Raw genomic sequence first — 21,647 nt, 5'->3', positions numbered from 1 at the left:
TCCAAGATGAGAAACAGGCTCCAATTGGTTGTTACTTTCCCAAAATTGCATGGCTAGTAAATAGCTGAGCTGGGATTAAATCTAAGTCAATTTTCTTAAAAACTAGAATGTATTTTGTGTGTGTATGTGTGTGTGTGATTTTTTAAAAATAAATTTTTTAAATCTTATTTTTTTTTAATTTTTCTTACTTTTGTGGAGATGCATATCTGGGTAGAATGTTTCTTGAAGGCACGTGGACAAATGTAGATTCTGCCTTTGTATGGATAGGCCATACTCTCAAAGACTCAGATACACTTAGCTCTTCTGATTTCCTGGAAAACCATGTTGTACCTTTCTCATTTGTCACTCATAAGTGAATCCAGGCCAACCATTGCTAAAAATGGCACTGTTTATTTCCACTTTATGGCCACAAGTCTTGTTGCTGAGACTATTGATCTCCAAAGTGCAATATGCTCACTCTAGAGCTATACAAGACAATTCACTGAAGTGTGATAAGAATTTTCATAGCTTTTACTTATGTTTATCGTGAGAAAATTAAGCCCTATTAATCCATATGGATTGAGGTTGGCATCCCCACACTGTCTCTATATTTGATGCTCATGTCAGATGAGGTACAAATGGAGTTTCTTTCTTTGAACATTAGTGACATATTGTGGTTCAAAAGGGAATTTATGGATTTTTAAAATCTAACAAAATGAAATCTTACAAAGTGAATAATTGGTTTAGAAAATTGCTGGGAAAAAGAAAACCCTGTGAATTGAAGATGATACATAGGATCCCCCACTCTCAAATGGCAGAACTGACACTTTTACTTAGTATGATCCCTTCATCGTCACATTATGAAGTTAAATACAATGATTATCTAACAAAATCTGACCAGCTGACCCAAAACATCCAAAACTATTAAAAAGTCTATTTGAAATATAGTATTAATTTGTATCCATTTAATAACAAGATACAGAAACCTAAGTATATATTTTCCCTGAGATAAAATAGTTTATTCATTTTCATTTTATTCCTTCAAAATTTTTGTCTACATTTCATAATGTATATTTTATTTATTTATTTATTTATTTATTTTTTGAGATGGAGTCTCACTTTGTCACCCAGGCTGGAGTGCAGTGGCACGATTTAGGCTCACTGCAACTTCTGTCTCCCTGGGTTCAGCAATTCTCCTGCCTCAGCCTTCCAAGTGGCTGGGATTACAGGCACATGTCACCATGCCCGGCTAATTTTTGTATTTTTAGTAGAAACGGGGTTTCACCATATTGGCCAGGCTGGTCTCAAACTCCTGACCTTGTAGTCCACCCGCTTCGGCCTCCCAAAGTGCTGGGATTACAAGCGTGAGCCACCGCGCTCGGCCTAATGTATATTTTATATTAGCCCAGTAGTGGATGTGTATAACTTATAAAGTAATATACATATATTGGGGGTATATGCTCAAATCTGATATTTGAGATTACTGATTTAGACAAATCATTTCCACCTTTCTCCAGTTAAGAGTTCTAGCCTGTGAACACAACAGTGATTAGTACCTAATGATCATGCAGTTAAGAATTGGTTGCTACTATTACTATTAGGTTTGGTTCTAAAGCCCAAGAAGGCACAGATGATTTGGATGCAGACATACCATTTATATAGAACCCCCAGCATTTTGCCTGAAGTAAACAACATTCTCTCTCTCTCTCTCTGGAGACAGTTTCTTTGTCTGCAGCTATAAAATGTGCTGCAATTGTAATGCTGGATCTAAAAGGCTGTCATATTGACTTGAGGAATTCCAGAAAGGCCTCCCTGTAACCCTTTTCTTCTAGTGTGACTTACGGAAACCCAGAAAGAACTCCCTTAACTCCTCCACCAGCAAAGGCTTCCTTCCTCATTCCCACCTGAAGCCGCATTATTATTTATTCCTGTGAATGGGACTACCTTCACTTCACCCCTAGAGTTCACCTATTCTGTTCCATTCTCCCAAGCACCTAGTGTAAACCTCAACAACAGCACTTTGAACATAGGTACAGTCCTTCCTCCATAACTGCAGGGAACTGGTTCCAGCACTTCACTCCCCTACTTTTAGGTACCAAAATCTGCAGATGATAATCAAGTCCTATATATAAAATGGCATAACAGCCTGGGCACCATAGTGAGACCCCCTCTCTAAAAAAAAATTAAAAATAAAAAATCAGCTGGATGTGATGGCACATGCCTGTAGTCTCAGCTACTTGGGAGGCTGAAGCAGGAGGATCATTCAAGTTCAGAAAAGAGTTTGAGGTTACAATCAGCTATGATAGCACCACTGTACTCCAGCCTGGGCAACAGAGCAAGAGACTGCCTCAAAAAAAAAAAAAAAAAAAAGTATAATATTTGCATATAACATATGAACATCCTCTTGTATACTTTATTATTATTTTTGAGATGGGGTCTTACTCTGTCACCCAGGCTGGAGTGCAGTGATGTGATTACAGCTCACTGCAGCCTCAATCTCTGAGGCTCGTGATTATCCCACCTCACTCTCCTGAGTAGCTGGGACCACAGGCACGCACCAACACATCTGGCTAATTTTTGTATTTTTTGTGGAGACAGGGTTTCGCCTTGTTGCTCAGGCTGGTCTCAAACTCCTGGGCTCAAGGGATCCACCCACCTCGGCCTCCCAAAAAGCTGGGATTACAGGCATAAGCCACTGTGTCCAGACTCTCTTGTATACTTTAAATCATCTCTACATTACTTATAATACCTAACACAATGTAAAAGCTATGTAAGTAGTTGTTACGCTATATTTTAAAATTTGTATTTTTTAATCGTTTTGTTTTTTTCCCAAATATTTTTAATCCATTTTTGGTTGAATCCATGGATGCAGAACCTGAGGCTAGACGGGCCAGCTGTACTTGTTTATGTGTCTGCCTGCCTGCTGTATACCATGCTTCCGTGGGGATAAATGCTACCTTATTCATAGGCTTCAGAATTAGACAGTGCTGACTATATGATCTTAGGCATGTTGCTCATCTTCTCTTGGCCCATGATCTCATCTATAACATAGGAAAATACTTCATAGAGCTGTTGTGAACATAAAATGAGACAATGTTTTTTAAAGAGTTTGGCTTATTTTAGGTGTTCAACAAAAATTATTGCTATTTTCTCCATCTGTCTACCCAACACAATAATAAATGCCTTTTGAATGTTAAAACATGATGAATCAATTTATTTTGTTTAAGTGCTGAGATCCTCTTATAAAATAGAAGTTTTCAATGAATAGTGACTATTGGATAGGAAAGTATTTGAAGGAAAAATTTAAAAAATGAGTAATGACTAATGTTTCAAGAGTGTTTACCACATCTCAGGTACTGTGGTATACATTTTTGTTTAATCCTCATGACAACCATATGAAGTAGGTACTCTACAACTAAAATCCCCATTTATGAACAAGAAAACTGAGGTCTAGTAATTTATCTACAGCTGAGTGGTGAAGTCAAGATTACATTCCAGTTCTATCTGACTCTAGGACCCATATACTTAACTTTTGTTGTACTGCAGAATACTCGAGGTTTAAATACTCAATTTTCAGCCCTGCTTAGGGCTGGCTCTGTGTTTTATTGCCAAACTTAAAACAAGCTGTATATATTTGGATTAGAGCAAACATTGCCTAGGGCTTTCACAAACACCTCATGAAGACCATCCTGTTCCTTCCCCCATAAGACTGTGCCTTCCAATGTGCTTAGTAGCACCAGGAATCAGATCCTTTGAAGTATACAGCCCATGAAATCAACCTGCCTGGACTTTGGCCCATCTGCCAGCTCTGACTGAGTCAGCTGGCAGGAAAAAGGGCCAGAGGCTCAGATGTAATCAATTCCTAAACAGGCCCAACCACGCCACCTCCACCTTCTTCAACTTCTCTTATCCTTCCAACCTGATTTCACCACAAGAAATCTCTCAGAAGTGGCCCAGTGATTCCCCATTAATGCCTCCCTCACTGACTCCCTGCCATGGACAGCCATACTGAAATCATAAACAACAGAAAAGATTAATGCTAATTAATTCTGGAGGCACTGGCAGTCTACTGGAATAGAGCGCAGACTTTGGAGTCAAATCAATCAGGGTTCAAAGTCCCAGCTTTCCAATATTGATGGGCAAATTCTATAATCTCTAAATTTCAGTTTTCTTATTGACAAATTAGGGAACAAGAATATTAACAGTATTTTAAGGAGTTGTCATAAAGATTAAATGAGAAATATGAATGACGTGCATGTAATGCCCTTGGAACAGTGCCTTTGCTTATAGTAGCATTCAAATGTTAGCTACAAATGGTGTGGCTTGCGGCAAGTGAACAATGGAGATTCTATCACTCTCCATCCAGAAAGTTTATGTAAAAATTTAAGAGTCCCTGGTGTATAGTAAGTATTCAAAACATCAATCCATTTGATCAATGAACTCCCTGTTTCCCACTTTAATAATAATAGTAAACAACTGGAGTTTCTAACGTCACAAACCTAGGTGAGTCAGTTTTGCAGTCATGTATAAAAGGGAAAACAAATAGCTGTTCTGGCTAGACTATATTAGGCCCTAAGGATTCTATAGCAAGGTAGGCCGGGTGCAGTGGCTCACGCCTGTAATCCCAGCACTTTGGGAGGCAGAGGCGAGCGGATCACAAGGTCAGAAGATCAAGGCCATCCTGGCTAACACGGTGAAACCCCATCTCTATTAAAAATACAAAAAAAAAAAAAAAAAAATTAGAGTGGTGGCAGGTGCCTGTACTCCCAGATACTCGGGAGGCTGAGGCAGAATGGTGTGAACCCGGGAGGCAGAACTTGCAGTGAGCAGAGATTGCGCCACTGTACTCCAGCCTGGGCGACAGAGTGAGACTCTGTCTCATTAAAAAAAAAAAAAAAAAAAAGATTCTATAGCAAGGTAAGGACCAGGTGGGTACTTAGAAAACTTTATAGTTTACACAGCACTTAGTTTTCCTTTCACCAATTTGACCTTCACAACTTTATGGGGTAGTTCTCATACCATATTTGGAATTCTTTTAGAATACTTGTTTTACATATCATTTTCCTCTACTAAAAGGCAAGACAATTTTTTTCCTCATCTTTTTCTATCTAGATAAAATTTCACATACAAGGACAATGGCCTAGCAGAGTTCAAAGTGAGGTTTTTTTCCTTCTTCTTGAGACGGAGACTCACTCTATTGCCCAGGCTGGAGTGCAGTGGCGTGATCTCGACTCAGTGCAACCGTGGCTCACTGCAACCTCTGCCTCCCAGGTTCAAGTGATTCTCGTGCTTCAGCCTCCCGAGCAGCTAGAATTACAGGTGTGCCACCAAGCCAGGCTAATTTTTGTATTTTTAGTAGAGACGGGGTTTCGTCGTGTTGGCCAGGCTGGTTTCCAACTCCTGACCTCAGGTGATCCACTTGCCTCGGCCTCCCAAAGTGCTGGGATTACAGGTCTGATCAACCATGCTTGGCCTCAAAATGAGTTTCTGAATGGGGAGAAGTACAAAAAGAAATAGGAATCATTCTGCCTAGAAAGCCAGACATACGCTACCCATGAGATAATTTCTTTATCTGTAAAATTGCATGATTTGTACTTCAAAAAACTAAAAAAGATAAAGTATATAATGCTGATCTTTTGGTTGTAGTACACATTAATGAACCTGAAAGCAAATTGGATGCAATTTCTACTCATAAAAAGGAAGACGGAACATGACCATTTGTTAATGGTCAGGAGGCATGGTGTGATTTTCTCAAGTCTATAAAGGACCAATAAAGCATGGCAGAACCATATAGCACTATAAATTAATGGAACTATGCTTTTAGTTTACCTGGATACCCAGAGATGTTTCCAGGTCTGAGTTCCTGGGTCATGTGAATGGATTACAGAGGGGCTGCAAACAGTTTAAAACCATGGGTTTGACACAAATATAGATGTGGGAATGGTTAGAGTGAGGGGAGGGACTTGGCTGTTTCCTTTTGTGTGTGGCAGGGCGGGGAGGTAACATTCTGGATGTAGTCATAGCTTTTATAAAATTTTTATAGGTCCATGGATCCAAAACTTTAAGAGACACTACTATACGCATGAGAAAAATCCCTATTCAATAAACATTCACCAAATACTACATAGAGAAATTATGTTGTCTTTGTCCTCATAATGGAGGATAACATGCAAAACAAATATTCTGAATAATTCCAGTGATTTATGACATGAAGTCATTTTTTTCTTCTTGTTATCAGTACAAGTGGACTCCCTATGTGATGTCTTTCTACCTGCTTATCTCAATGATCTAAAGAAGATCCATGTTATAAAGTGTCTAACATGTAGTAGATCCTCAAATGTTAGTTCCTTGCCTTTCACTTATCAATTTAAAGCCACATTTATCTTCTCCCCTTCTTCCTCTCTCTAGTGTTTCTTTTAATTTTTATTGAAATGAGATCCTGCTGGAGGAATATGTTATCCAGAGTCAGAGCAGGAGGCATGGTGTGATTTTACCATATCTATGCACCTATAAAGTACAGCAGCAGTACAAAAGCCCTTAAATAATGTAGGTTAAATATCAAACGTTTTGGCATATAGAAGGTACTGAATGAATAGTGGCTAATAAAAATAAACAACAAAAAAATCAAATCAGGACAGCAGCTGCAGACTCAAAGGAAGTGTGAATAGAAAAAACACTGGTAAGTTTTCATACTCATAAAATATGAAAACTACAAGGAAGTTTAGAGTACATAAGTCATTCTATACATGAGAAGACTGAGGGTCACACAGCTCTATCCACTTGAAGCCAATTTAGATCAGCCTTAACTTTGCTATGCAACTTCTGACCAAACTACATGAAATCTGAAGAGATCATAATGCTTGCTAGAATTCGGTTACTGATATCCCAAATGTGTCTCTCTAGTTAAAACTAGAGGACAAAACCTTAAGGGAAAAAAACTAACACATACACACAAGGGTTTTGCTTCTAGCTGGAGAACTCTGAAGTGGACCTTGGTATATACTCAGTCCAATCTTACTATTTTACAGATTATGAAACTGAGGCCCAGAAAGGGGGACTTTTTTTTTTTTTTTTTTTTTCCAGATGGAGTTTTTGCACTTGTCATCCAGGCTGGAGTGCAATGGCGCCATCTCTGTTCACTCTGCCTCCTGTTTCAAGTGATTCTTCTGCCTCAGCCTCCTGAGTAGCTGGGATTACAGGCACCCATCACCATGCCTGGCTAATTTTTTGTATTTTTAATAGAGACAGGGTTTCACCATGTTGGTCAGGCTGCTTTTGAACTCCTGACCTCAGGTGATCCGCCTGCCTCAGCCTCCCAAAGTGCTGGGAGTACAGCCATGAGCCACTGCACCCGACTGGGGAAGTGACTTTTTAAGAGTGACTTACTCTGTGTAAGTTCAGTACAGAATCCCAGGTCTGCAGCTCCCAATTAAGATAGATGATTTTTTACATGAAGGTCACCACTCTACAGGACTCATCTCTTTGGTGCCTCCTATCTTTGAGAATCCAGGTCTCTTATATTACTCAAAACACACTACCCATATCTATCCTTCCATGCACATTGTTCCATCTCAGGCCCTAATCTCTTCCTTAAACCTTCAATCCCATCCTCTACCTAACCAAACACACACACCTTTTACCTTTTCTGAGTCCTAATTCTTTTTCTTTCATTTTTTTGAGACAAGATCTTGCTATGTGCTCAGCCTGGTCTTGAACTCCTGAGCTCAGGCCTGAGCCTCCTGAGTAGGTGGGACTACTGGCTTATATGCCACAATGCCAGATGGAGTCCTAATTCTCTTCAACAGTTTAAACTACAAGCTAAGGTACTAATGATCAATAATGATATAATTTAGCATTTCCTTGCTGATATTTCTACAAGGCTATTTGAAATGGCACTGTCTTAACCCAAAAAGGCATACTTTTTGAATAAGGAGTAACTATATGAAACATTTAAAGTTTCTTTTTTCTTTTTTTTTTTTTTAGATGGAGTCTCACTCTCTAGCCCACTGACAGGGTGGAATGCAGTTGTGTGATCTCGGCTGATCGCAACCTCCACCTCCCGGGTTCAAACGATTCTCCTGCCTCAGTCTTCCTAGTAGCTGGGACTACTGGTGCACTCCAGGTGCACTGGCCCAAACGTTACTTTTTGAAAAATAACAATTTTTAACCACAAAAATTATAAATGAAACAGCTCAAGAGGATTTTTTTTTGAGGTGAATTATTTTGTATCTCAATTATGGTGGTGGTTATATGATTCTATGCATTTGTCAAAACTCATAGAATTGTATACCAAAATATGTAAACTTAAAAATTAACAAGACTTTTAAAAGAGGAAAAAAGTAATTGCATTGTCTACTGATGCCCCTTAGTTTTCCTGCCCAGGGGCAATCACAATGCAATACTGGTCTTCTAAAGAATCGGCCAGGCGTGGTGGCTCACACCTGTAATCTCAGCACTTTGGGAAGCCAAGGCACAAAGACTGCTGGAGCTCAGGAGTTTGAGACCAGCCCGGGCAACATGGCAAAACCCTGTCTCTACAAAAAATTATCAAGGCATGGTACCACGCATCTGTAGTATCAACTACTCGGGAGGCTGAGGTGGGAGGATCACTTCAGCCTGGGAGGCGGGGGCTGCAGTGAGCCAAGACTGTACCACCGCACTCCAGCCTGGGTGACAGAGCCAGACCCTGTCTCAAAAAGAAAAGAATTCTTTAACAGGAGAAAAAGCATACAGAATTATTTTTTTATTGACACATATATATTAGATGCATATAATTTGGGGTACATGTGATAATTTTATACATTTATGTAATTTGTGAAGATCAAATCAGTGTACTAAGAATGACATTCTAATGCTAGAAATTTAGTCACTGAGGCAGACTTTTTGGACAGATGTTTTTGGAAATGAAGACTTTTTAGTCATTGTAAGCTGGGAAATCCACTATTCTACTCAAGGTAAGGTTGGCACTTATTGAGACTAATGGAAATGAGAAAATTAGGGAATAAGGTCTGGGGAAGGTAAGTGAGAATTCAGACTGATACTAAAATTTTAACATACAGGGACTGGAGCCAAAACAATGATTTTTTAAAAAAGATTGCATAAGAACAAAAATGTGATTGTTTTCGAAGGTTACAGATTTTACTCCAGGGCTGTGCTGAAAAAGCATCCTGATTGATAGCCTACCTAGAATCAAATATTCTCTTCCCTTCCTACTAATATTACTGATATGTCTAATTCAATTTCTATACAGTTCTTAGTGTTTTTCTCAGTGATATGTCATTCATGCCAACATATCCATTTTACCCAATTGATACTGATTACTAAATGTAAAATTAATAGTTCTGTATTGTATTGCCATTACAATATTTATTTATTTATTTATTTATTTATTTTTTTGAGACGGAGTCTAGCTCTGTCGCCCAGGCTGGAGTGCAGTGGCGCAATCTCGGCTCACTGCAAGCTCCGCCTCCCGGGTTCACGCCATTCTCCTGCCTCAGCCTCCCAAGTAGCTGGGACTACAGGCGCCTGCCACCGCGCCCGGCTAATTTTTTCTATTTTTTGTAGAGACGGGGTTTCACCATGGTCTCGATCTCCTGACCTTGTGATCCGCCCGCCTCGGCCTCCCAAAGTGCTGGGATTACAGGCGTGAGCCACCGCGCCCGGCCAACAATATTTATATTATTCTACTGCAGCTTTTCTGGCTTGCAGATCTATTTTCCATCTCTCCCCGTCAAAACTGTCATAGACTCATATTGGCAAGTCTGTGTTTATTTATCTTGGTATCCCTAGAACCTACCTTGTATATTATCTGACACCTAGTGGATACCGAATGAATATATACTGAAGAAACAAAAGCCCTGTTCTAAGCAGAAGGAAATGTGAACACAAATATGGCTGAGCTCCTGCTTTTAAAAGAACTTACGGGCTGGGCGCGTGGTGGCTCACGCCTGTAATCCCAGCACTTTGGGAGGCCGAGGCTGGATCACCTGAGGTCGGGAGTTCGAGACCAACCTGACCAAAATGGAGAAATCCTGTCTCTACTAAATATACAAAATTAGCCACCATTGTGGCACATGCCTGTAATCCCAGCTACTCTACTCAGGAGGCTGAGGCAGGAGAATTGCTTGAACCCGGGAGGCGGAGGTTGCGGTGACCCGAGATCGCGCCACTGCACTCCACCCTGGGAAACAAGAGCAAAACTGTGTCTCAAAAAAAAAAAAAAAAAAGAACTTAACTTAGTGGTCATGTACTGTCAATATAATTAGTAGGATACACACAACACACATAGGTGGGTAGAGGACAGAGGGTAGAGAAAGACTGAATGTAGTCCAATTACATGGCAACAACTTATCTCAACATTCTATTACAAACATTAGTGCTGGGGTATATAACAGGAGACCCTTTACTGTCCTTTCATAGGCCTGTGCTGATGACAGAAAACCTTACTGGGTGACAGGAAAATAGACTGGATATGGCCTATCTAAAAATGTTCTAATTGTATTTTATTTTTAAAGAAACTGAGGATGAAACAGCTGTTGACAAGACTGCATATTCTTGGAATCTGTTATCATAAAGAAGGTCCTAAAGGAAAACAATTTATTTCACTAAAAAACAAGTCTGACCGGGTGTGGTGGCCAGCACTTTGGGCCGAGGTGGGCGGATCACTTGAGGCCAGTTCAAGACCGGCCTGGCCAACATGGGGAAACCCTCTGTATCAAAAATACAAAAATTAGCTGGGTGTGGTGGCACATTGTGTAGTCCTGGCTACTCCGAAGGCTGAGGCAGGAGAATCACTTGAACCTGGGAGGCAGAGGTTGCAGTGAGCTGAGACCGCACCACTGTACTCCAGCCTGAGCAACAGAGCAAATTCCATCTCAAACAAACAAACAGGAAAAAAAATCCCCTAGTCTTTCTGGAGATATTTCACAGGCTTCCTTCAGAAGATAAGTGTTAACAGTAATGGCCTTGTGGTCATAGCGTTAACTACAGGATGACATAAAGCTCAACCATCAATACATAATGTTTTATTCTCCAATACTATGGTCCTCTCCTGATCCTTTCACAGACTAGTTCTGATGTACTGAGAATCGAGGACTCCAATTCAGTCTCCTGTTGAGGCGAGGTAGGATTTCATCAAGAAATGTTATATTTTCTTGATTGTCTGAAACAGTGCAGTTTGCTAGTGCAAAATCTGTCACAAAAGAAATGGATGAGTGGGAGGGGGATGTAAATTAATTGTTAAAGGACTAAGCAATCCATCAGAGTTTTAGAATTTACAACTTATTTATCCAGTAAGCAATTACTTCATGGCTACTGCGTATGTGCCAAGCAGAAGATAATAGCATATTACCTACTGGTAACAATAACATGTGGCTGCCAAGACAGCTTAGTGGTTTATCAGCCAGCAGCATTGTGCTAAAAGGGAAGGAGAGTTAGAAGGTAAAATTATTTCTTAGATGTTAGAATCAGCTTTTGGGAAGCATCGTGAATTTTTTTGTTTATTTTATTTTATTTGAGAGACAAGGTCTTGGTCTGTAGCCCAAGCTGGAGTGCAGTGGCATGATCATGGCTCACTGCAGCCTCAACCTCTTGGGCTCAAGTGATCCTCACCTTAGGCAGATCACAAGGTCAGGAGTTCGAGACCAGCCTGGCCAACAGAGCGAAACCCCATCTCTACTAAAAATACAAAAATTAGCCAAGTGTGGTGGCACATGTCTACAGTCCCAGCTACTTGGGAGGGTGGGGTGGGAGAACTGCTTGAACCCGGGAGGCAGAGGTTGCAGTGAGCTGAGACCACGCCATTGCACTCCAGCCTGGGTGACAGAGTGAGACTCTCTAAATAATTAAATAAATATAGAAAATGGTTATATTACTCAGATAATACTTACCTTATCTCAATTTTTAAACTGTCAATGATAGAAGTAGACAGTTGAAGTTTATATACACACATGCAATATTTGGTATATATAGGATCATTTACTAAGACAGGTATTTTGGTAAAGTTAAAACTGAGGGGACATTGCTTTGTAACACCTAAGGTACACAAAATCATACTTCTCATGATAAAGAATGTTTTTAATAGATTATTTTCAGTTAATCCTAGTTTAAAAAAAAAGTTTTTTGGCCTCAAATAAAGTGATCTCACATGTGATATATCCATTTAATTCTTACAGCAACCTAGCGAGGAAGGTTTTATTCCTACTTCACACACAAAATGGAAGCAGAGTTAAATAACTTGCTTATAGTCAACAGTGATTGGTGGAAGTGTCATTTCAATCCTAGCTGACTGGCTCTGAAATCTACATTCTAAGTTGCTACACCATACTACCTTTTGAGTACTTAAGCATTTTTCATATATTTCCTTCTTTTTTATTTAATCTCAGAATGATGAACATGCCTAAAATCATATAATGTGTTTAGATTCAAATGCAAGGTATTTGTTGCTAAACCCAAACTCTTAATGACTAAACCAACTTCCCAAGATCATGGAGTAACGACCTTAGGTGGCTTTATTAATCATAATGTATAGTAGTATAAATACCGTGTGATAGGCTGTAGTTCTATTTTGACTTCAACTAGTACACAAATATTTTAATACCATGTCCCTACCAGGGTTCTAAGATGAATTACTTTCCAGTTATCTGTAAATTGTTATATGCATTTTAAGTGAACTCTATCTACCACAGCACCAAGCTATTCTTTAAAAATTCAGTGTTATCTCAAGCAACAAGGGGCTATACATAGCTTTTGTGTTTCTACTTAGGTTTAGGCACGTTAAATGGACCTGTATGAAGTTTCATGTCTTACCTGACTGAGCAGATATTAAGTTAAAATTAACATTAGGTTACAGGTGTGTCAAATAGCTCTCTAAATTTGGGTATAATATGGGCCCATGACAATAAACAATTACCATTAAACATTATTTTCGTATCTCTCCCTCCCTCCAGTGGTAAGATTGCTGGACCAAAGTTTTACATTCAGCAGGAACACGCAGGCACTGGCTTGGACACAAAATTAGGTTTTAGCCTAAAGTTTTGAGATTTGGGGAGTCACACTGGATGTTTAAGACTCTGCACTTAACTGAAGTTCAAAATGTGTTAACTTGTGGCAGAATAACAGAACAGGTCACATTTTGCTTTTTCTTTGAAATGCCTCAGGTTATTCCTTCTGGTGCACATCTCATGAGAGCAAATTAAATCACATTTGGACATACCGGGTTACAGGGCCACACTCCAGTAATAAACTTCTTTTGACTTTTATTATACTGAATCCTTACCTGTCTTGGTTACTCCCTTTTTACTAAAACAGGGCCTTACTCTTACCCAGGCTAGAGCACAATAGCACCATAATAGCTCACTGCAGCCTACGACTCCTGGGCTCAAGGGATCCTCCTGCCTCAGCCTCCTGAGTAGCTAAGACTACAGGAACATGCCACCATGCTCAGCCTTTTTTTTTTTCTGAGATGGAGCCTCATCCTGTTGCCCAGGATGGGGTGCAGTGGCGTGATCCCAGCTCACTGCCTCTGCCTCCTGGGTTTTTTTTGAGACAGAGCCTCACTCTGTCGCCCAGGCTGGAGTGCAGTGGTGCGATCTCGGCTCACTACAAGCTCCACCTCCCGGGTTCATGCCATTGTCCTGCCTCCAGAGTAGCAGGGACTACAGGCGCCTATCACCAAGCCCAGGTAATTTTGTTTTTGTATTTTTAGTAGAGATGGGGTTTCACCATGTAAGCCAGGATGATCTCGATTTTCTGACCTGTGACCCACCTGCCTCGGCCTCCCAAAGTGCTGGGATTACAGGCGTAAGCCACTACGCCTGGCACCTCCTGGGTTTTAAGTGATTTTCCTGCCTCAGCCTCCTGAGTAGCTGGGGTTACAAGCACCTGCCACTAAGCCTGGCTAATTTTTGCATTTTTAGTAGAGACGGGTTTTCACCATGTTGGCCAGGTTGGTCTTGAACTTCTGACCTCAAGTGATTTGCCTGCCTTGGCTTCCCAAAGTGCTGGGGTTATTGGCATGAGACACCGTGCTTGGTCAACTGCTCCCTTTTTACTGACTTCTTTCCATTTATTCTGCCAATTAAATCTCTCAAGACATAAAGCAGCTTATTTACTGAATTCATATTATTTATGTTATTGGGTAATGGAATGAGAAGGACTTCAGGTAATGGATGTTAGTTCACAACTGTCAGAATTGGGTTACTTTTTATGGAGGGCTTTGTTGCCTTAAGGTGTCAGTTTCTTTCCTTGTGCATTTTCCTGTATTTATACAATTAAACCTTCTGCATGTAAGTAATCTAATGAATTCAATTATCTCAGATTTCTCTTCCTCCAGGTAATGTGTATTGATAAACATATTTGGCCAACAACACAGACAAATCCTGTTCACATTTAACACCCGGGTTCAACCGAGCATCAGTGTTCTCTAATAGTGGTGGGAAGGATCCTAGTTAGGTTTGGCAAGGAAGTATTAATGATACAGGTGTGAAAAGCAAAGGCCATCTTTCAGAACCAAGTTAATTTCTCAAAAGAAGCAGAGACATTATCATTGCCATGTGTTTTTGGAATTAAGAATCATAAATACGCACTATTCTTGCAAGTACAAATTTGGTTAAATAGGCAGCCATGAAAAACCTGGCAAATAGGAGCTATGGGAAAGAAAAATAATCAAACAAAAATCAATTATTATGTAGAAGAAAATTACAAAAGTACTTCAGAGCTCCTCTCCCTTCCTCCTGGCTAGATTTCAGGGCAGGGCAGAATTTTGTGTCCTTGAATTCTTTTACAAAGTTATGGAGACTGAGGTACAGTAGGATTTTTGGCCGCTAAGTAGGGAAATTTAAATATGCTTATGCCTCTTCTCCCATCTTAAATCCTTACAATCCTGCCCTCTCTAACCCATTGCCTTTTTCAGAGCCAAACTCCTTAAAAGTTTACTTTAAGTACCTACTTCTTTTTTTATTCCCATTCATTCACTTCTCAAACCTCTGAAATCTAGTTTCTCCTCACTACTACATTAATTCAGTTTATCTGAAAAATGAGGCAATCCAGCAACTCTTCACAGGGAAATACACTGCCAGTTGAAAAGTAACAAAATTTGCCCATAAATTGTCTCAAGAGCGGTAAGAAACAGAAGCAAAACAATTTTAGAAAGACATATAAACACGAATACTGAAAATGGGACAGTCATAGGACTGAAACTCAAGAAAGAGGCATAATGCCCAACATTAAAGATATACAGAGTAAACAGCTGAAATGGAGACTCTTGCATTTAGACTGCCAAATGTAAAAACAAATAAATGTAAACAGTTTATCATTAAAATAACACTTTAAACTGTTAAGACTCCTTAAATGTACCATACTATTGTTAGTATTCCATAAAAATAGCACATGACCAGTATAAGTCATTTAGATACACATATGGAACATACTAGTCAGCTGCAGTACTTTAAGTGTGATGAAAGCACTCTGTAAGTATATCTGCAATAGTATACTTTTATACATTACCACTTAAAGGCAAAACCAAATTCTTCAGTTGCTTTATTTCAGCATATTAAAACACTTAAGTTTTCCTGGTTTTCTAATAGAAAATACAAAACATTCACAAGGAAATGGCTCTACATATGCTAATAATTGAACCAAGAGAATACACACTGTGCAGTTTTACAAGGACAAGTACTAAGAAACTACAGAAGCTGCCACTTAATACTACATAAATGGCTAGAAGCCCCAGTATACACCTGTAGTCCCAGTTACTTGAGTGGCTAAGGCAGGATCGCTTGAACCCAGGAGTCTGAGGCTGTCATTTGCTATGATCATGCTTGTGAATAGCCACTGCACTCCACATGGCTAGACCCCATCCCAAATAAATAAATAAAATGGCTAAAAGTTTGGTTGGAGAGGGTAGGGAAAGAGGAAAGCTGTTTTATTTTGGCTTAGTCTTAAAAAAAATGTATGACTTAGGAACTTCAAGGATTACAGTTACTGAATTTTATCTTCTGGTGCTGAAGTAGCTCAAGTCCCCAAGGCATTCAGTTTGATAAGCACCTATGCGCCATATTCATGAAATCAGGAGTTAGGTGTAAGAGGGTGACTTTGAGGAGCATTCCTTAAAAGTTTTAACCTTTAAGCAAGTTTACGTATAGGCAGCACCCTCAGATTCTACATCAAATTAGGCTTCATGAATATGTACCTACTTACATAATTGCATACAGCTGAACATCTCTGCATGTTTGAATTTCCTTAAGTGGCTATATTCATGAACATATTTACGCCTGGTAAGTTCATCTTCATATATTTATCCTTGCAAAGAAATGTTTTCGGCTGGGCGCGGTGGCTCACACCTGAAATCCCAGCACTTTGGGAGGCCGAGGCAGGCGGATCACGAGGTCAGGAGTTTTGAGACCAGCCTCACCAACATGATGAAACCCGTCTCTAATAAAAATACAAAAATTAGCTGGTATGGTGGTGCACGCCTGTTAATCCCAGCTACTCAGGAGGCTGAGGCAGGAGAATTGCTTGAACCCAGGAGGCGGAGGTTGCAGTGAGTTGAGATCGTACCACTATACTCCAGCCTGGGCAACAGAGGCTCTATCTCAAAAAAAAAAAAAAAAAAAAAAAAAAAAAAAAAAGTTTTCTAGTGCTCCCTTAATTATCCAAACCTGTTAAAAATTGAGAAATAAAATCATAAAGAGGACCCTCTTTTCCTGTTAATCATTACTATAGACATTTGGATTTTAAATCTTGACCTTGGGATATTTACTGCATTTATCTTCAGCAGCATATTAAGCAGCTAAAATTACGTAAATTTGTTTCAAACTCAAGCTGGGTCACTAAGACTAAAAAGCACACTTTTTATTTTCCTGAGTATTGTTAACTAAAAGTAAAAATGTTAAAAGTTTTCTCATTGTCCAGAATGAACTAAAGATTTTCCCTAGAGGACAGGCATGGTGGCTCACTCCTGTAATTCCAGCACTTTGGGAGTCAGAGGCAGGCAGATCACTTGAGGTCAAGAGTTCGAGACCAGCCTGGCCAACATGGTGAAACCCCGTCTCTACTAAAAATACAAAAATTAGCCGGGCATGGTAGTGCCTGCCTGTAGTCCCAGCTACTCGGGAGGCTGAGGCAGAAGAATCGCTTGAACCTGGGAGGCAGAGGTTGAAGTGAGTCAAGATCGCGCCACTGCACTCCAATCTGGGCGACGGAGCAAGGCTCTATCTCCAAGAAAAAAAAAAGGTAATCTGTTAGATCTGTTAGCAAGATTCTATAATGGTACACTTGATGGGAATTAGGAACATACCGATATATTCCTGTATGAACTCAAGTCACTTAACCAGTCCACTTCCTAAACTGTAAAGAGGAAGCTTTGAATATTAAATGCTTATCTGAAACTATCTGGAAAAGCAAAGTTTATTAATACCACCCTGAAGTATCTGAAGCTCACACTCAATTATTTACATTAGGAACTTAAGCTCCTCTATTAAAAGTAAAATGTGTATTTTTTGGTTGAAACATAAAATATAAACAAGTATTGAACTGCATTATACAAGAAATCAAATTCCTAGAGTATCATGACAAAAAAAATCCACTGTTTAAAGAGTAAAGAGAAACAGTGGCGAGCTTGCTATAGCATTAAAGATACTAAACAGGTAATATAATTGGATTCTAATTCTGCCCTGCCTTTTGCCATCAATGTACAGTGTCACCACTGGCAAGTTTTAATTTCCCTTTGCGCATGCCCATTTCCTTATCTGTAAAACATAGGCTAAAGAATTTGTAAGATTTCTCAGCTCTAAAAAGGGGTCACTATGACCTAAAAGATACTCTATTATAATATCACTTGTTCAAATATCATAAACATTAAGATAACATCAATAACTTAAAAATTCAAGACTTAGGGCAAGAAAATTTTTATTTTCAGAAAATTCTAAAAAACATATTGTCTCAACTTTCAAGTTTCTCCATAACTATCATAACTTTACCACAGCATTGAGCTCTTACTACGTGTCTCTTAACATCAGACTTCCTTAATATTAGGCTAAACCCTAATTCTAAGAAATATACAGGTTAGTCAGGATATCATGGTTGGTCCTTCTTTTTTTTTTTTAGACGGAGTTTTGCTCTTATTGCCCAGACTAGAGTGTAGCAGTGCAATCTTGGATCACTGCAACCTCTGCCTTTCAGTTTCAAGCGATTCTTCTGCCTCAGCCTCCCAAGTCACTGGGATTACAGGTGCCCGCCCCCACGCCAAGCTAATTTTTTTGTATTTTTAGTAGAGACAGGGTTTCACCATGTTGGTCAGGCTGGTCTCGAACTGCTGACCTCATGATCCACCCGACTTGGCCCCAAATTGCTGGGATTACAGGCTCACATGAGCCACCGTGCCTGGCCCGGTTGGTGCTCTTAAGGTTAAAACTCACCTCATCTCTCACTCCCCTCTCCCTCCCACAACTGCCATGTGTAAACAGTTCACCAGGTAAATTCCTTATCTACACATTTTCAGAATTGATTCATGGGCATAATTAGCAATAAACCTAAAATCTTTCTCAAAGCTTTTGTTATTGTGTGACATACTGCAAAAATACAAATACAGGACGTAGAGGACTACTCCACCCAACTCTTGTAGACTCACCTATAGTTTTAAAAACACAATACTTGGATCTAACCCTGGAGATTTCAATAGGGATGGGTAGGTAATAGTCATATACTTTTAGAGCTCTCTAGGTTATCCTGACACCTCTATTGAAAAAAACCCTTGCCCTAACAGCAATTGGCTTCATTCTCTTAAATGAGCTACCTATAATTTTAATACAAATCAATGTCCTAATTCTCTTTATTATTTTTTTGAGATAGGGTCTTGCTCTGTTGCCCAGGCTGGAGTACAGTGGCTCAATCTCTGCTCACTGCCCCTTCCACCTCCCCAGTTCAAGCGATTCTCCTGCCTCAGCCACCCTAGCAGCTGGTATTACAGGCGTACACCACCACACCTGGCTAACTTTTCTATTTCTTGAAGAGATGGGGTTTCCCCATGTTGGCCAGGCTGATCTTGAACTCCTGGCCCCAAGTGATGTGCCCATCTCGGCCTCCCAAAGCACTAGGATTACAGGTGTCAGCCACTGCACCTGGCCCTAATTCTTTTTTGAGAGATGAAAAGCTTTACCTCCTCTAGACACTCCTAATTCCACTTTAACAATGTTTTCCTAACCTGCAGTGTTTCTCCGGGACACTGAGGTTATTTTTTCAGCAGTTGGCCTCCCCAACTCCTCAAATATTAATTTTATAAATAAAATCTCTAAAGAGTGCAGGATTTCTTCCATCTTTATGGTCAGATGTCTATTAGATATAAAGATAGAAAAACTTCGAACTACTCAAACACATGACAAATTATAGAAATCACTGTATTCTACACCTATCACTTTTCAAACACAAGATTTCTTTCTTTTTTAAAAACAGACATAGTCTCACTGTTGCCCAGATTGGAGTGCAGTGACACAATCATAGCTCACTGCAGCCTGCAACTAATGGATCAAGTGATCCTCCTGCCTCAGCCTCCCAAGTAGTTAAGCCTACATGCATGCACTACCATGCCCAGCTCAAACAGAAGGTTTCTGAGTAGTTTGTTGCTCTTTTTCCCTACAATTTGTCTTCCATATAACTCAAACTGACAAGGCTATGGCTTACATAAAGAAATATATTATAAAATGAACAAACTCAAGATAAATTTACTTAAGACATGAGAATACACCTGAATCACCAATCACGAAAAATAATTGAAGAGCTTGAAATTAAACCTAAGTGTAAATCTCTATTAAGTTTACAACATTACAATAGTTAAATTGAAGGTTAGAAAGAAAATGGTAGACATTGTTCCTTTTCCTGTACTTACCACCATTACTTAGAGAAGTTTCTAAGTAACAAAAACTTTGAGCCTTTTTCACTGTGGTATTCACGGATGACACCAACACATACTACTTCTGCTTAAAAATCAAACTCATTCATCTTGACTTGTTCCCAGAAACATGACACATACGATCATTTTTCGAAAAAGTGTTTTTGTAATTACCATCTGCATACATCTGAGAGACTGTTTCTAACATGTTTTGGTCATTTTAAATCATTCTGTCTAGCCTTTCTTTGATATGAGGATCTATTTTTTATTCACTCCTAACATAGAGGGGAAGTGCATACCTTCAATGACGCAAGGTAACTAGTTAATTTTGTTTCAGAATAATGTGCAAAAGGGAAGGGAGGAAACAGCACTAAGTATATCAGTATTTTTACACATCAGACACCTTCAGGAAGAAAACACATTTCTCATCTTAGTGTGACAGACTCTGAAAAAAAACACACAGCATTGTTTCAGTGGCACAACAAAAAAAAAGTACAGTTCATTTTGGGATACTGTGCAAAATCACTCAAAAGACAAATAACTTTGGTTTCAGTCATTTAAAAATTTATCCATGACCGATGTTACTCTGGAACCTACTGCCAGACGTCAGAAGGCCTATCATTAATAATATCCCACTCCTCCCCACTTTTCTGAGACACGGGCTCGCTCTGTCGCCCAGGTTGGAGCACAGTGTGGTACGATCTTGGCTCACTGTAGCCTCAACCTCCTGGGCTCAAGCAATTCTCCCACCTCAGCCTCTAGTGTAGCTGGAACTACAGGGGTACGCCACTATGCCCAGATAATTTTTTTATATATGTTTTTGCAGAGACGGTACGGGGTCTCCGTATATTGCCCAGGCTGGGCTTGAACTCCTAGAATCAAGCTATCCCCCTGCCTCTGCCCCCAAAGTGCTGGGATTAAAGGCATGAGCGACTGCACCCGGCCAATATCCCCTTTGAACATCTGCTTTCGCTGGTTAGTAAAAAAAAGTGTCATTTTAAATTTAGTGTTACTCCTTCAGGCTGCTCCTTCTCTTTTCTTACTTGCAGGGCCAAAGCAACGTCTCTTTCCAGCTTGGCCACCTTCCAACAACGATTTCTTCGGACGCCTTTGTTAATCATTCCTGTATGAAAAATCAGTGAATCTGAAACCTTAGGGAGAGGGAAGGGGGGGTTGGAAAACAAACGGCAAAACAAAAATGCATTTGAGAGGACTACCCCAACTCCGTGAGTGGAAATGGGCTTCTCCGAATAGAGGCGAGGGTCGCCGCCTAGGGTCCTCGCACCTCAACAAAAGACACCAACTCTTTCAACTGTATTGTTAACCGATCTAAATGATACTCCAAGCCCAAAAGTAAACCGACTCTCTCAATCTCTTAGCTAAAAAATGGAGAAGGAAGCGTAGGGCCCCATGCAACGCCTTCAGGAGCTGAGACCGAGTCTCACTGGGCCTCTTGATGCGGCTTCCAGTCGGTCCCGCCCTACATCAGTCCCCAGCACGGCCTCCACCTTCTGGTTCCCAGGGTGCCCGCGGCTATCCGACCAGGTCGTCCTCCACCTCACCGTCCCCACTGAACCACCACTTGACTCCCGCGTACCCCTAAAACCTCTGCCCGGATCCGAGGAATCGTCCCAGTACTCCTAACATGGCGGCCTAGTCCCCTTTGCTCCTTCACTCTGGGCGCGTCCGACTTTGGAGCATTTTGGGCACTGTAGTTCCGGCGATTGCCTCGGTATCCCTCCAGGACGTAAGAAGACTACAGTTCCCAGAAAGCACCGCTCCT

The 21,647-nt window shown here is 40.2% G+C and overlaps 1 long non-coding RNA gene across 1 annotated transcript; it reads right to left on the bottom strand.

The window, feature by feature from the left end:
- Window positions 1-490: 490 nt before the first annotated feature.
- Window positions 491-21,577, bottom strand: LOC140712584 (uncharacterized). Its single transcript, XR_012094239.1, has 2 exons — window positions 20,164-21,577; window positions 491-5,466 (listed from the first exon to the last, which is right to left on the bottom strand). It is a non-coding gene; the product is annotated as an uncharacterized lncRNA (long non-coding RNA).
- Between the last annotated feature and the right edge of the window lie 70 nt (window positions 21,578-21,647).

This window comes from Chlorocebus sabaeus, chromosome 1 (genome assembly GCF_047675955.1).
Source record: "Chlorocebus sabaeus isolate Y175 chromosome 1, mChlSab1.0.hap1, whole genome shotgun sequence".
Taxonomy (NCBI): domain Eukaryota; kingdom Metazoa; phylum Chordata; class Mammalia; order Primates; family Cercopithecidae; genus Chlorocebus; species Chlorocebus sabaeus.
The sequence above is the reverse complement of the archived record's forward strand: the minus strand, read 5'-3'. Positions and strand labels throughout refer to the sequence as shown.